The sequence below is a fragment of the Muntiacus reevesi genome, chromosome 5, assembly GCF_963930625.1.
Source record: "Muntiacus reevesi chromosome 5, mMunRee1.1, whole genome shotgun sequence".
Classification (NCBI taxonomy): Eukaryota; Metazoa; Chordata; class Mammalia; order Artiodactyla; family Cervidae; genus Muntiacus; species Muntiacus reevesi.
The window spans coordinates 1,193,628-1,208,376 of NC_089253.1; the positions used below are offsets into that span (position 1 = coordinate 1,193,628).

The 14,749-nt window shown below is 36.4% G+C and overlaps 1 pseudogene; it reads left to right on the forward strand.

Annotated features, from left to right (window-relative positions):
- The first annotated feature begins 7,267 nt into the window (after positions 1-7,267).
- LOC136169168 (olfactory receptor 5D18-like) lies at positions 7,268-8,211 on the forward strand (annotated as a pseudogene).
- The last annotated feature ends 6,538 nt before the right edge of the window (positions 8,212-14,749 follow it).

Here is a 14,749-nt window from a genome sequence, read left to right on the forward strand (position 1 = left end):
AAGGGTGATGATGTGCTGTAATGTTGGAAAGGGTAAACAGAAGTGGGTAGCTATGAATGAGTCTTTTTGACTCACTTTTCTTTGTACCTTGTATCCTGTCAATTTGAGTTGAGCATATGTCAAAATTCTCAGCCTGCTTCCTTGCTCTTATTCAATCTAAAATTCTTTAAATGATTCTGCACAATGGACTGTTAAAACACACATTTAGTTTGCTGTAAAACTTTCATAAACTTATTAAAGAACTCATACTTTATTTCTCTACCCATTATGGAAACTATGATTTATTTCAAAATTGAATGACTGTTATTTTGCAGTGAAGAGCACATGTTTGATTTTATGCACAAATGAGCATATTCTGAAATTCTGTTCCACTCCAGTAGCTTGTTAAATTCCTTTAGAGTTTTTTGATGGAATACACATTGTAAGCAGAACTCTTTCAAATTACAGGAATTAGACCTTGTTCAGGATATTTCTGTCATACAGAAAATTATAATTTATAATTCTAACATCACGAGTTTATAATTCAGTGTTTCTTTGTTAGTTTCTTTTGAATTTTTTAGGTCATTAGGTAATATTTAGCTGAGAAATATATGAATTGAGAAGCAAGCAGGCAAGCAATAAGAAAAAACACTAGTTTTATTGCTTATTTTGTCTGTGTCATTGTATGTGATTTTAGAAAAATCTACCATATATATATATATCAAAACATCAAATTTATACCTTAAATATATATAAATTCCATTTATCAATTATACCTTAGTAAATCTAAAAGAAATTAAAAGCATAAAACAATGCACTTAGAAACGTTTGCTGTTCAATCTAGATAACTTTTGCTATGATGTCATTATCAAACAGTTTTGGGTCTCTGGGAATGATAATGGGGTTTGGTGAGAAGGTGACAGCTAAACGGTTGATTTACTTTCATATACAATGTTTCTAAATCTGTTATTGATTTTTCCTCATGTTTTCAAGAAATATAAACTGCATCAGGAAACAATAATTAGTTTTAATTGCTTGTTCTGTGCCTCTGAAGAAGAAGGCAAGGGATTCTCTAGGGCCTTGTGCCACAGGGAGTGGAGGAGACATAAGGGTCTCAGCTTGTTGATTTCAACAAGTCCTCTGGAGGGCGGAGTGGGGCTGCCTTTCCCACAGTCCCATGTAGAATATCTAATAGGTACCTTAGCTTCAGTTATTTCTTCATGAGAAAAATCACTTGAGGGAATTTTGAGTCATGGCAAACACTACATATCAAGAACAGGAAGTGCATATTTCCCTGAAAGATATGTAGAAGGGTCTGGCTTGCTGAACTCCTTCATAGCAGTGCCCTGAATAAGTGCTTCCTGGATGTGTGAGGACACAGGACCCCGAGACTCTTTGGTGCATGGCTCTCTGAGTCTGCCAATTCGAGGTAGAATTGTGCAAGGGGGGATAGACAGATATTTAACCAAAATTGAATTTAAAAGAATTAAAAGGTAACTTCTGGAGAAATAGAATCAACAAGGTTGCCTCTAAGATTTTAAGGCATGGAAAAAACAAGTGCTGACTCACAAGACCACAAACAAGAACAATGGGAAGAAATTGTAAGGATAAACATTTTAGATATATACTTCCCACGTTTGATGATAATATAGATTACTTATATAATAGTATTTTGGAGATAAGGAAATAAATATTAGTTGCATGTAAGTTAACTAGAAGGACATGGAAATCTACCAGAATCGAGTAAAAGATGGTCAGTGGTTTATTCACTCCCCCTCATCTCCCAAGGGGACAATAGACAATATCTGGAGGCATTTTTGGTGTCACAGTGCAAGAACCAGGGGTGAAGTTACTATCATCTAGTGGATAGAGGCCAGAGAAGCTGCTCTTCATGGTACCATGTACAGGATACCTCCCCATAAAAAGAATAATCCAGTCCAAAATATCAATAGTGTCATGATTGAAAAACTCTGAAAAAGATCACTGATAAAGAATTTTATAATAGTAAGAATTGACATGGAAAAATTGCCTTCTGATTGTTACTTAAATATATTTGTGAAAATAGTATGGTAGCTCTCACAGTATAAAAATTAAATATATGCTCCAATAATCCAGTAATCCTGCTTCTGAATATGTATGTGCTTAATTCAAATATTTATTTATTTCAAAAGAATTAAAATGATGATTTCAAAGAAATACTAACATTCCCATGTTCATTGCAGAGCTATTCACAATAACAAAGATTAGAAATAAGCTAAATGTCTATGGACCAAAAAGTGAATCAAGAAAATGTGGTATGTACATAAAATGGCATAAAAAAAGAAAGAAATTATGCAGTAAATTATCACATGAATGACAGTATGCTTAGTGAAATACGTCAGTCACAGAAAGACAAATACTGTATGAATTCACTTATATGTTCATGGAGTCAAAAAGTGGAGTGATAGATGTCAGAGGCGAGAGAAGGGGAAAACAGGAAGTTACAAATCAATAGACATAAAATATCAATTAGCAAGCTAAATGAGTTCTAGAGATATACTGTACAAAAACCATATTGGTAGTCAACAATACTGTATTGTACATTTAAAATACCTTAATTTGGTAGGTCGTATGTGAAATGTTCTTACCACAATAAAATAAAAATAAATATTAGCACAATATGATCACTAAAATCTAAATTTTACTTGGGTTCCATCAACTCTTTCCCTTTAATTGTCTCGTTATTTTCTTGGGCCCAATCCGGTACCACATTGTGTTGTCATCATGTCTTCCTAATGTCTGACCTGTGACAGATTTTGACTCTTTCCTTTTTTTTTTTTTTTTTTTTGGCTTCAATGATTTTAAGGAGTATGGATGAGGTATCCTGTTAGAATGCTTGCAGATATGGGTTTGCCTAATAAGTTTCTCATAGTAAGATGAGATAATAGATTCTGTGGAAAGAATATCACAGAGGTGAAGTTATTCGTCACATCACATCAGGGGATAAATAATGCCCACCCTGCACCACTGGAGACACTCACCTTTATCTTTTACTTCAGGTAATGTTGGTCATATTTACTAAACTTGACTCTGAGATTTGAAATAGAGCTGAGCTAATAAAAATTATTTCTACTGTGTTCATTTTCCTTATTTAAATTCTATAGTCCTTGGTTTCTACAATGAATATGTATTATTTCAGTAATTCAATAAACAGAAGTAATTAATGGAATGAATGTGGTGGCACAATCAAACAGAACAATTATTTTAAAGGGATCAGTTCATTGTCCAAACTTAATATTTAACTTTGTAAATATCTCTGCTTTAACTCTCAGTGAATCCTGATGATCTAAATGCTGGGCCTTCATAATTTTCCCATATGTTAAAGTAAAACTATGGAGGAACAAGTTTATGCCTGGTATATTGTAGTCATTCATTTAATATTTAATAATGACTTCATCTATAATTGTATAATTTTTATAATTGTAAAAAAAGTATCAGTGTGAGGAAGGGTCTGAGAGAAGTGGTTTTAACCTACAAATGTTCATGTGAAATGCTCCTAACACTGCTCCAGGTTTTATAGAACACAAGAAATAATTACATCAGAGAATTGTGATTAATTTTAATTATTTCAAGACTTTAAGAGGATGAGGCAACAGACAGTCTCTAGGGTTTATGCCCCATAGGTTGTGAGTCTAGATATAAGACTATATCCATCACTCCCAACCAGGAGAGATCCTACTTTCACTCATCAGCAGGTATGTACAACAGATAGCTCATGGAAAGCTGCTGTGTATCTCAGGAGCTCAGCCTGACTCTCTGCTCTGTGATGACCTAGGAGGAGGCTCAAGAGGGAGGGGATATATCTGCATGTATCCCTTCCAACCAAAAGTAAATTCAAAAATAAGTTTCTAAACAAAAATTATTTTCAGAGTAGGGTATTAGAAAAAAGTGTGAGGGGAAATTTACCATTTAGACATAGAGTCCTTGAGTGATACCGAGTCACTGTGAAAGTCAACTATCTGAACTGTGAAAGGAAGAGGAAGTGGCTCAGCCTACAGAGCTTTGGGTGAGAACTGGCTCAGCTAAGCCCCTAAACAGCAGGGCTTCCCTGGTGGGACCGTGGTAAAGAATCTGCTGCTGGTGCAAGAGATGCAAGAGACTCGAATTTGATCCCTGGGTTAGGAACATCCCCTGGAGTAGGAAATGGTAACCCACTTCAGTATTCTTGCCCGGAAAAAAATTCCATGGGCAAAGGAGTCTGGCAAACTACATACGGTCCATGGGTTCACAAGAGAGTCTGAAGCAATGGAGTGACTGAACACAAGCAAGAGCCTGGAATGGAGGGTTAGAAGAGCTCTGAGAATCTGGAGGGGTATTATCTGGTTTCTGCAAACTTTTGAAGGAGTAGTCAAATTGAAATAAAGACAAGTATTTAATAAAAAATAGGCAAAGATTAAACAAACGCTGTTGAAAGAAAAGTAAAAGGCACTATTTTTAATTAGGTATATGACACAGCCTTGAGAGCAAAAATTAAACAAAATAGAGAAGAAAGATATAGGAAAGATATTAGCTGTCATATTTCCTAAATGAAAAAAAGAAACTCACCAGCAATTTAAAAATAACATTTGCATCACAAAATCCATTGCATGAAATAAAACATTAATTCAATATTAATTTTCAAGTGGCTTAGACAAATCAGCTATACTTAGAATGTCTAGTTTTGTGATAGGTTATCTTTTGAGGTTGTGTTTTTAATATGTATACTCAAATTTATGAGTATAGGAAGATATAGGGATCTTGAGTGTCTCAGTTTTGCCTATGATATGACATCACTGCTGAGTCATATAAAATCGATTTCTTGAGTTGTGGGACTAGAGACAACCTTTTCAGAAGTAATAGAGAAAATTCCTGGTTTGGCAGGGTCTAAGAGGTGTAGGTTACCAAATGTGCATGCATGTGTGCTGAGTCGCTCAGTTGTGTCCTATACTTTGCAACTCCATGGACTATATAGCCGACCTGACTCTGCCCATGTAATTTTCCAGTCAAGAATACTGGAGTCAGTTGCCATTTCCTCCACAAGAGGATCTTTCCAATCCAGGGATTGAACCTGCACCTCTTGCATCTCCTACACTGGCAGGTGGATTCTTTATCACTATCCCCCTGAGAAGTCATTGGTCACCAATTAGAGAAATACAATTCTTTTCTATTAGCATTTTCTCATGAAATATCAAACTGCAGTACTACTTTATTTTTTTTCCATTTATTTTTATTAGTTGGAGGCTAATTACTTTACATTATTGTAGTGGTTTTTGTCATATATTGACATGAATCAGCCATGGATTTACATGTATTCCCCATCCCGATCTCCCCTCCCACCTCCTTCTTCACCCGATTCCTCTGGGACTTCCCAGTGCACCAGGCCCGAGCACTTGAAAATAAAAGCAAAAATAAACAAATGGGACATAATGAAACTTAAAAGCTTTTGCACAACAAAGGAAACTATAAGCAAGATGAAAAGACAGGCCTCAGATTGGGAGAAAATAATAGCAAACGAAGCAACAGACAAAGTATTAATCTCAAAAATATACAAGCAACTCCTACAGCTCAATTCCAAGAAAATAAATGACCCAATCAAAAAATGGGTCAAAGAACTAAACAGACATTTCTCCAAAGACATACAGATGGCTAACAAACACATGAAAAGATGCTCAACATCACTCATTATCAGAGAAATGCAAATCAAAACCACAATGAGGTACCATTACACTCCAGTCAGGATGGCTGCTATCCAAAAGTCTACAGGCAATAAATGCTGGAGAGGGTGTGGAGAAAAGGGAACCCTCTTACACTGTTGGTGGGAATGCAAACTAGTACAACTGCTATGGAGAACAGTGTGGCGATTTCTTAAAAGACTGGAAATAGAACTGTCATACGACCCAGCAATCCCACTTCTGGGCATACACACAGAGGAAACCAGATCTGAAAGAGACACGTGCACCCCAATGTTCATCGCAGCACTGTTTATAATAGCCAGGACATGGAAGCAACCTAGATGCCCATCAGCAGATGAATGGATAAGGAAGCTGTGGTACATATACACCATGGAATATTACTCAGCCATTAAAAAGAATTCATTTGAATCAGTTCTAATGAGATGGATGAAACTGGAGCCCATTATACAGGGTGAAGTAATGCAGTACTACTTTAAATGTTTGATCTTTCTCTTTTACAGGTAATATAGGGACAGAATAATTGTCTTTATTTATGGACATTTCTATGTTAGAATCTTTAGTAGTGTTAGTTAAATATTTCTTAAGTTCCTTTCTCATCTCATCTGATGCTGCCTTCTAGTATAGCTCTCTGCTATGTACACTTTCATTGGACAATTTCCCATAGATTTAAGATCACTAGTTAACCACAAGTTGGAACATGATTATGAATAAATGAAGTATCTTAGTACTAGGACTTTGAACATAGATTCTGTTGTAGACAAATGGAAAATCTGTGGGAGTCTGGATCAAGATTCCAGTCATAGATGTGTAGATTGATCCTTATTTGCATGTTACAGGGAAAGTCAAGGATCTCTGTCTTCTGCTTTGTCATGTCTTTGATAAAGACCTAGACTCTATTATCCTTGTTATTTTTTCAATGTTATTATTCCAAAAGCAATGAGGTGGGATTGATAATTAGGGTTCCCTGGGTTGAGAAGAACACTCTCTGAAAAAAATTAACTAAGGTTTATTTTGACAATAGACTTACTGAGTCAGAAACAAAAGTACATGTTAAAGTATCATGTGGAATTAACAATAAAGGCACAGATGTAAACTGTTAGAGGGGTCATTCTTAGTGTCACATTGTGAACATGTGATGCTAAATGTAATTTATTTAGAATTTTGTCACTTTTGCTACTAGTTTTAAGACTGAAATAATCAGTTATGGTACTAGGTTAGGTTAATCTTTTATGAATTTATAATGTTCAAGAGGACCTAAAAGTGTTACAGAGAGATTTCAGTTAAAATAACTCCCAAATCTTTTGATTTCATAATATCTCTAAATACTGAAATTATAATTCAGAACTAAAATGTTCAATAATGGTACTGTGCTATTTAAAGAAAAGTTTAAATGGTTATCTTTTAAAATTTTAGACATTTAGCAATCGTGCATAAGAAACACAGACAGAGGTTCTAAAAGAGACACTTTGCTTCATCTTCCAGTTTTGGAAAGGAGGTGTTAACCAAGGGTCTTACATCTTCATTTTCTCTAATATTTTTGTTTCCAGGGCTGATTCAGATTATGGCAAACAGAAACCATGTTTCTATCAGAGAGAAATAAAAGTGGGGCTGTGTTTACTCTCCTGGGCTTCTCCAATTACCCAGAGTTTCAAGTTCCCCCTCTTCTTGACATTCTTGGCCATCTACAGTGTCACTGTGGTAGGGAATCTTGGGATGATTGTAATCATTAAAATTAACCCCAAATTGCACACCCCCATGTACTTTTTCCTCAGCCACCTCTCCTTTGTGGATTTCTGTTATTCCTCCATAATTGCTCCCAAAACCATGGTGAACCTCATTGCAAAAGACAAAACCACTTCATTTGTAGGTTGTATAATATAATACTTTTTCTTTTGTACCTTTGTGGTGGTTAGTCCTTTTTATTAGCTGTGATGGCCTATTACTGCTTCATTGCCATCTGCAACCCTCTGCTCTACATGGTGGCCATGTCCCAGAGACTCTGTGTGATGGTAGTGGGTTGGATCTTATGCCTGGGGAACAACCTGCTCCTTGACATTCATGTGTTCTGTTAGCAAATTATCATTTCGATGTTTCAACACAATTGACCACTTCTTCTGTTGAGTTCTCCTCCCTGTTTTCCTTCTCTTGTTCTGATACTTATCTCAACCAGTTGCTGCTTTTCATTTTTGCCACCTTTAATGAGGTCAGCACACTCTTCATCATTCTCCTGTCTTATGTGTTTATTGTTGTCACCATCCTCAAGGTGCGTTCAGCCTGTGCTCGCCGCAAAGCCTTCTCCACCTGCGCCTCCCACCTGACTGCCATCAGCATCTTCCATGGCACCATCCTCTTCCTCTACTGTGCGCCCAGCTCCACAACCTCCAGGCACACAGTCAAAGTGGCATCTGCGTTTTACACGGTGGTCGTCCCCATGTTGAATCCCCTGATCTACAGTCTGAGAAATAAGGATGTCAAGGACACAGTCTCCAAGGTTGTGGGCTCTAAACTGCTTTCTTATTGAGCATTATATTCATTATAGTTTGTTCTTGATATGTAAACAAAGTGTAGCTACAAAAGTTGGTTTTTCAAGATACTTAAATTAATGAAGAGTTAATGGTATAAAATTTATGGTTCCCAGGAGAAGAAAGAAGTTTAGGGGAAAGGGTTAGTTTGGGAGTTTGAGATGAACATGTACACTCTGTTATATTTAAATGGATAGCCAACAAGGATCTGTTGTATAGCACATGGAACTCTGCTCAATGTTATGTGGCAGCCTGGATGGGATGGTAGTTTGTGGGAGAATGGATATATGTATATGTATGGCTGAGTCTCTTCACCGTTCACCTGAAACTATCAGACCATTGTTTGTTAATAGATCCCAATACACATACACATACACACAAAAAAAAAAGTTTAAAAAAAAGAGAAGTACTTAAAATAGAAAGATCATGCATTTTTACTCAAAGAGACAAAACTTAATTCTTTCTTACTTACCAGGAAAAAATTATCAATCTCACCATTTTCTAGGTTTTCATCTAAAAAATTCAGACAAGATAAATATATTAAATAGATTAAAACACAACATAGATATGTGGCATACCTTGTGTAATCTTAATAAGTTGAATTTCATCTTCCTTTTTTACACCTAGAATAACTTGGATTTCAATTAGCACATGCGTTTCTCTTACAAAAATACAAATAGCAGTTAAAATAAGACATGATGTTCATCCTTCAAAGGCTGAAAATCTGGTGTTGAAAGCAGGGTAGTGAAGAAAGTGATAACTGTGCAAGTTAGAAAATAGTATCACAATGGGTTTGAGAGGAAAGTTCAAGTCCTTCATAAAATAGGTATTGCCTTGACCTGGCTTGGATAACTTAAGAGACAGAGTTTTAGGAAACGTATTTCAATGTAGGTGTTTTGTATCCAGGAGACTAAAGCATAGCAAACAAGGAAACCAGAATGTAGTAATGTGTTAATGATAAAACATTTTTTTAACTGAGTGAATAGTGCATAAGTTGTGGTATATTTGTCTCTGTTTTGGAGTATTTGTGTTGTATTGTGTATACAGGTTACTTGGCACAAAGTTGATAATACACAGATTATATTCTGAATGTGTTTTCAAAACAGCTCCAGTGTGATAGATATAATAGACTCCACTATGACTCAACACTATAGACTCAACTATGATAGACTCCTCCAGAGGCTTAAAAATGCAGGACAAGCTCTCAGAACATCTTTCATGGAAAAAAGAAGCATGACAAATGCCTGCCCAATTGACATTTAATTATATTATTCTCCCTATGTAGACATCAAAAGTATTATCAATTCTTTTTTTTTTTTCTTTTACTAAACTTAATGTCTGTATCCTTCTCAAATAAACTTTGCATCTTAAAAAAAAAAAAAAGTGCTTCCAGTTACCCAAAGGGTTGAAAACTAATTGCCTGTGTAACCATATTTAAAAAAAAAAAATGCAAACTAGGTAGTCATTAGTTTGCTGTGGTTGTGGTAGTTTAGCGGCTAAGTCATGTCCAACTCTTTGTGACCCCGTGGACTGTAGCCCACCAGGATCCTCTGTCCTTAGGATTACCAAGGCAAGAACACTGGAGTGGGTAGTCATTGCCTTCTCTAGGAGATCTTCCAGAACCAAGGATCGGTGTCTCCTGCATTGGCAGGCAAATTCTTCACTACCAAGTCACTTGGGAAGCCTGGACATTAGTAGTAGTAAGGTGTGTTTAATGAGGTAAATTAGAAATAAGATATCTCTTTAACAGTAATAGCTCACGCTTGCTTGAATAACTTGCATACCCTTCTCCTTCTCTATTCAATGTGTGTGTTACTCAGTCGTGTCCAATTCTTTGCAACCTCATGGACTGTTGTTGCTCTGTCCTTCGGATTTTCCAGGCAAGAATAATGGATTGGGTTGCATTTCCTTCTCCATCTCTACTCAATATGCCTAAATAAATTCCTAAATGCCCACTTTTTTAGATGAAAATACCGAGAATATTTGGTAGTATTAAAAGTAAATGGGATTAGAAATTCTGTCAGAAATTGTGCTGGAATAGTAATGACACACCGACCTTTCATTCAATTTTTCAAAATGACAAAAAAAAATAGGTGCTAATCAAATATCATCATCAATCTACTATATATGATTTCCAAAAAATCACTGTATTGGCTAAAATACATGTTTATTGCAAATCCCTTATTTTCTGAGAAAAGAAAGATATATGAGCTAAAAGGAAATAAGAAGTCATACCATGGGCTTGAAATATCTTAATCAAAACAAATTTCAGGCTTCATAGAATACAGTGTTTCACAGTGTTATGTTTTAGGTTTTGGAAGCTTTCTATTGCTTTTCTAATTGGGGTAATTCCCAAGATAATCTGTGAATGGATAACAGGAACCTTTGCTTTTGGACAATGAAACATAAGGAACAGTGAAAGTACTAAGTGGAATGGAGAGGCAGAAACACTCCACAATCTCAGAAATTATCAAGTGAATCAATTTTAGGGAAACACATGAAGGTTGTTGAGAATATGGAAACCAGTTTACTTCCAACTATTTATAGTCATGGAATTCATAAATGATTGGTATATCCAGGGGCACAAGTCACATAGTATCATTCATAACCTATTGGTTTAGGAAAATATTATACAGGCAGAGAAGGAGCAGACCTGGGAGATATCCCTCAGGCAGATCCATAAAATGGTCTCTACACATCCAGATGTTGAAGCTGGATTTAGAAAAGGCAGAGGAAACATAGATCAATCTTTCAACATCTGCTGAATCACAGAAAAAGTAATAACTCCAGAAAAGTATCTATTTCTGCTTAATTGACTACACTAAAGTCTTTGATTTTGTGAATCAAAACAAACTGTGGAAAATTATTGAAGAGATGGGAATACCAGACCAACTTACCTGCCCTCCAGAGAAATCTGAATGCAGGTCAAGAAACAACAGTTAGAACCAGACATGGAGAGATGGACTGGTTCCAAATAGGGAAAGGAGTACATTAAGGCTGTATATTGTCACCCTGCGAATTTAACTTATACCCAGAGTACATCATTGGAAATGCCAGACTGGATGAAGCATAAGATGAAATCAAGATTGCTGGGAGAAATATGAATAACCTCAGATATGTAGATGACACCACCTTTATGGAAGAAAGTGAAGAGGGACTAAAGAGGCTTTTGATGAAGGTGAAAGAGGAGAGTGAAAAAGTTGGCTTAAAACTCAACATTCAGAAAACTAAGATCATGGCATCTGGTCCCATCACTTCATGCAAATAGATGGGGAAATGATGGAAACAGTGGCAGACTTTATTTTCTTGGGCTCTTTCAGAGCTGCAACTTTCATCACTGCTGATGGTGACTGCAGCCATGAAATTAAAAAACTCTTGATCCTTGGAAGAAAAGCGATGGTCAAACTAGGCAGCATATTAAAAAACAGGGACATTGCTTTGCTGACAAAGGTCTGTCTTGTCAAAGCTATGGGTTTCCAGTAGCTGTGTATGGATGTGAGAGTTGGACCTTAAAGAAGACTGAATACTAAAGAATTGATGCTTTTGAACTGTGGTGTTGGAGAAGACTCTAGAGAGTCCCTTGGACAGCAAGGAGATCCAACCAGTCCATCCTAAAGGAGATCAGTCCTGGGTGTTCATTGGAAGGACTGATGCTGAAGCTGAAACCCCAATACTCTGGCCACCTGATGCGAAGAGCTAACTCATTGGAAAAGACCCTGATGCTGGGAAAGATTGAAGGCAGGAGGAAAAATGGATGACAGAGGATGAAATGGTTGGATGACATCACCAACTCGATGGACATGAGTCTGAAAAAGCTCCAGGAATTGGTAATGGACAGGGAGGCCTGGTGTGCTGCAGGCTTTGCAAAGAGTCAGGGTCACAAAGTGTGGGACACTATTGAGTGATGGAACTGAACTATACAAACCTGGGAGAGTTTCCTCCCCCCTCTATTTATATCTTATGAAAGTTATTAATTGTTTGTGTCCCAATATGATGTTTTTTTCTTGACATCTTGTTGAGATCCCATAGATATCAATGATTGGTTCTGGAAAATTAAGGGATATGAGTCTCGGGGATACACACACATAAAAACATAAAGCCTGTGAAATTTTCCCTCATAGCATCCTCAGAAACAAAGGAAGAAATACCTGTCAAAAGGTTGGTAGACTACATTCTATTTTTTTGAGGAATGCGATGAATGATATTTCCTGATGACTGGAAAGTTGTGTGCTTCTTTTTTCAGGGAAGTAATTTATTACTAGACATGTATAAGAGAAAGAGAAATGGTAAAGAGGGGAGTGGCATTAGAAATAATTTTTACACATCTGTATTTGGAGAGTGTTTTAAGAAATGCCAAGTTTGCAGAACTCTGTGAAGTGTGTTCCCTTTACATACTGAGAAACAATATGAGAGGAAATGGGGACAGTTCAGTCTATAGAATGACATATCTTGTAACAGCCATTAGTGTAACAGGGGAAGAGTGTGAGCCAGTGGAAAGAATGGTTGATTCCTCTCCCCTTCCATCTGCCTCCATTCTCACTTTAACTCCACCCAAGGAACATGGGAAAGACAGCAGGGAGATTCTCCTGAGAGCCACTCTGATGCTGAGAGTGGTGGTGAGGGGTCCTCAGGACTGCGGACAGAGGAGCACAGACACGTGAACCACCTCTGAAGCAGACAGGAGAGCAAGAACTTTGACCTTGGGAAAAGGCCATGCATCTCTATAGCAAGTTTCTCAAGTGTGATGCTATTAACATTCGGTCAAGATATATATTTGGTCTTTGCTTATGTTGAGGATATGTGGGAGGAAGGAAGTGGGGAAAGAGATACTGTCCTGCACCTTATACACTTAGCAGCATCTGTAGTCTGCCCTCTGGATGTCTGTAGCACCCCTTCCTATTGTGACAGTCAACAACGTCTCCAGACATTGACAAGTGTCCAACAGGGATCAACATCACTCCTGCTCTACAAGTAATCAGCAACCTGACTTTTTATCTTAGAATTTAAAACAGGAGAAGGTTTTCAAAATTATGCACCATGTTGAAATCAGAAAATACAGCTCACTCATTATTGGCCATTTGAAGAGAGAAAAGCCTTCCATCACAGTGATCATTTGTGTTCAAACCAGGAGTCCTTAATTCACATATCCTTTACCTCTTGAAGTTATTTGAAGAATGAGGGGAAAACTGGCTGTGTTGGCTTTTAATCCAGATTCACATTTCTTCTGGAATAAACAGTCAGTGCTACTAAGTCATTTTATTGTTAGTTATGATCAGGAGGGCAAATAAATGAGCATGTTCATACCCGTTGTTGGCATCTTCTACCTGTCCAGGTCTTAGAACATATCTCTCCTGTATTCAAAAAAAATAAAATAAAAATTAGGCAAGTTGCTGCATGCACTTTTTAAAGTAATTGGTAAAATATTTATATTTCTTGGATGCTTTGAGACTTAAATATGTATGGAGACTTATGTATAGGTATGCCATATTCTGTCTTTGTGATCTGACTTTCTATTTTTAACTTGACACTTTCTCATAGTCATTTTTCAGGTTATTGAAAGTTCTTCTGAAAGCTACATAGTTTCCTACAATATGCATGTAGCATAACTTTGACCCTGCTATTTGACATTCTGTTACTAAGCTCCTATAATAAATAATAGTGCAGTGCAGCAACAAGAATTTGTGTTAATATTCACAATTTTGATTTCTTGAATAGATTTAAAGTAGTGAATTCATTTGTCAAATAGGTCTTAGAAACCTGCAGGGTCACAGTTACAAAAAGTTTGCATTGCATGCTAAGTTACTTCAGTCATGTCCAACTCTTTGCAACTCCATAGATTGTAGCCCACCAGGCTCCTCTGTCCATGGTATTCTCCAGGCAAAGATATTGGAGTGAGTTGCCATTTCCTTCCCCATACAGAAAATTTAGACCTAAGTAACAATTCTCTGTACAATGACTAACATTATATAGCATAGTTTAAAAATCACTAGGCTAATTTTATAGAAAAAAATGCCAAAATAGACTATAAAATTCACTTTTCCATTTAAAGGGTAATAGTAAAAATGATGCTTCTGTGTTAATAATCTTAAGTAAACATACTTCTCATCATTTCATCAAAAAAGAGAAATTTCCTATATAGTGTTTAAAAAAATTCTCAAGGATCCTAGTGTTCCCAAAATTGATTTAACAGTCTAGCAGTAAAAAGATATTTAAATTTCAAAAGTTGCTAATTAAGTAATATTTGATGTCTTTCTAATGATTCAGTTCCAAGCTATAAATTGTGTGCTAGTTTAAATAATCATATGGGTTTTCATGGATGTGAATTATTTCATGTAATCTGTGAATTTAAATGTGAGCTCTGTGCATTTGTGGGTTATGATATCTGAACTTTCTTTAAGCTTCAAAGTGTCAATGTTTTATTTCCTTGATGAAAAAGACTATCTTATTTATTCTCATGTCCTTTATAGGAGATAATCAGGGATGATCTCATGGAGAATAACTGTTAATATTTTTCTGCAACCACAGTAAAGTGAGGAC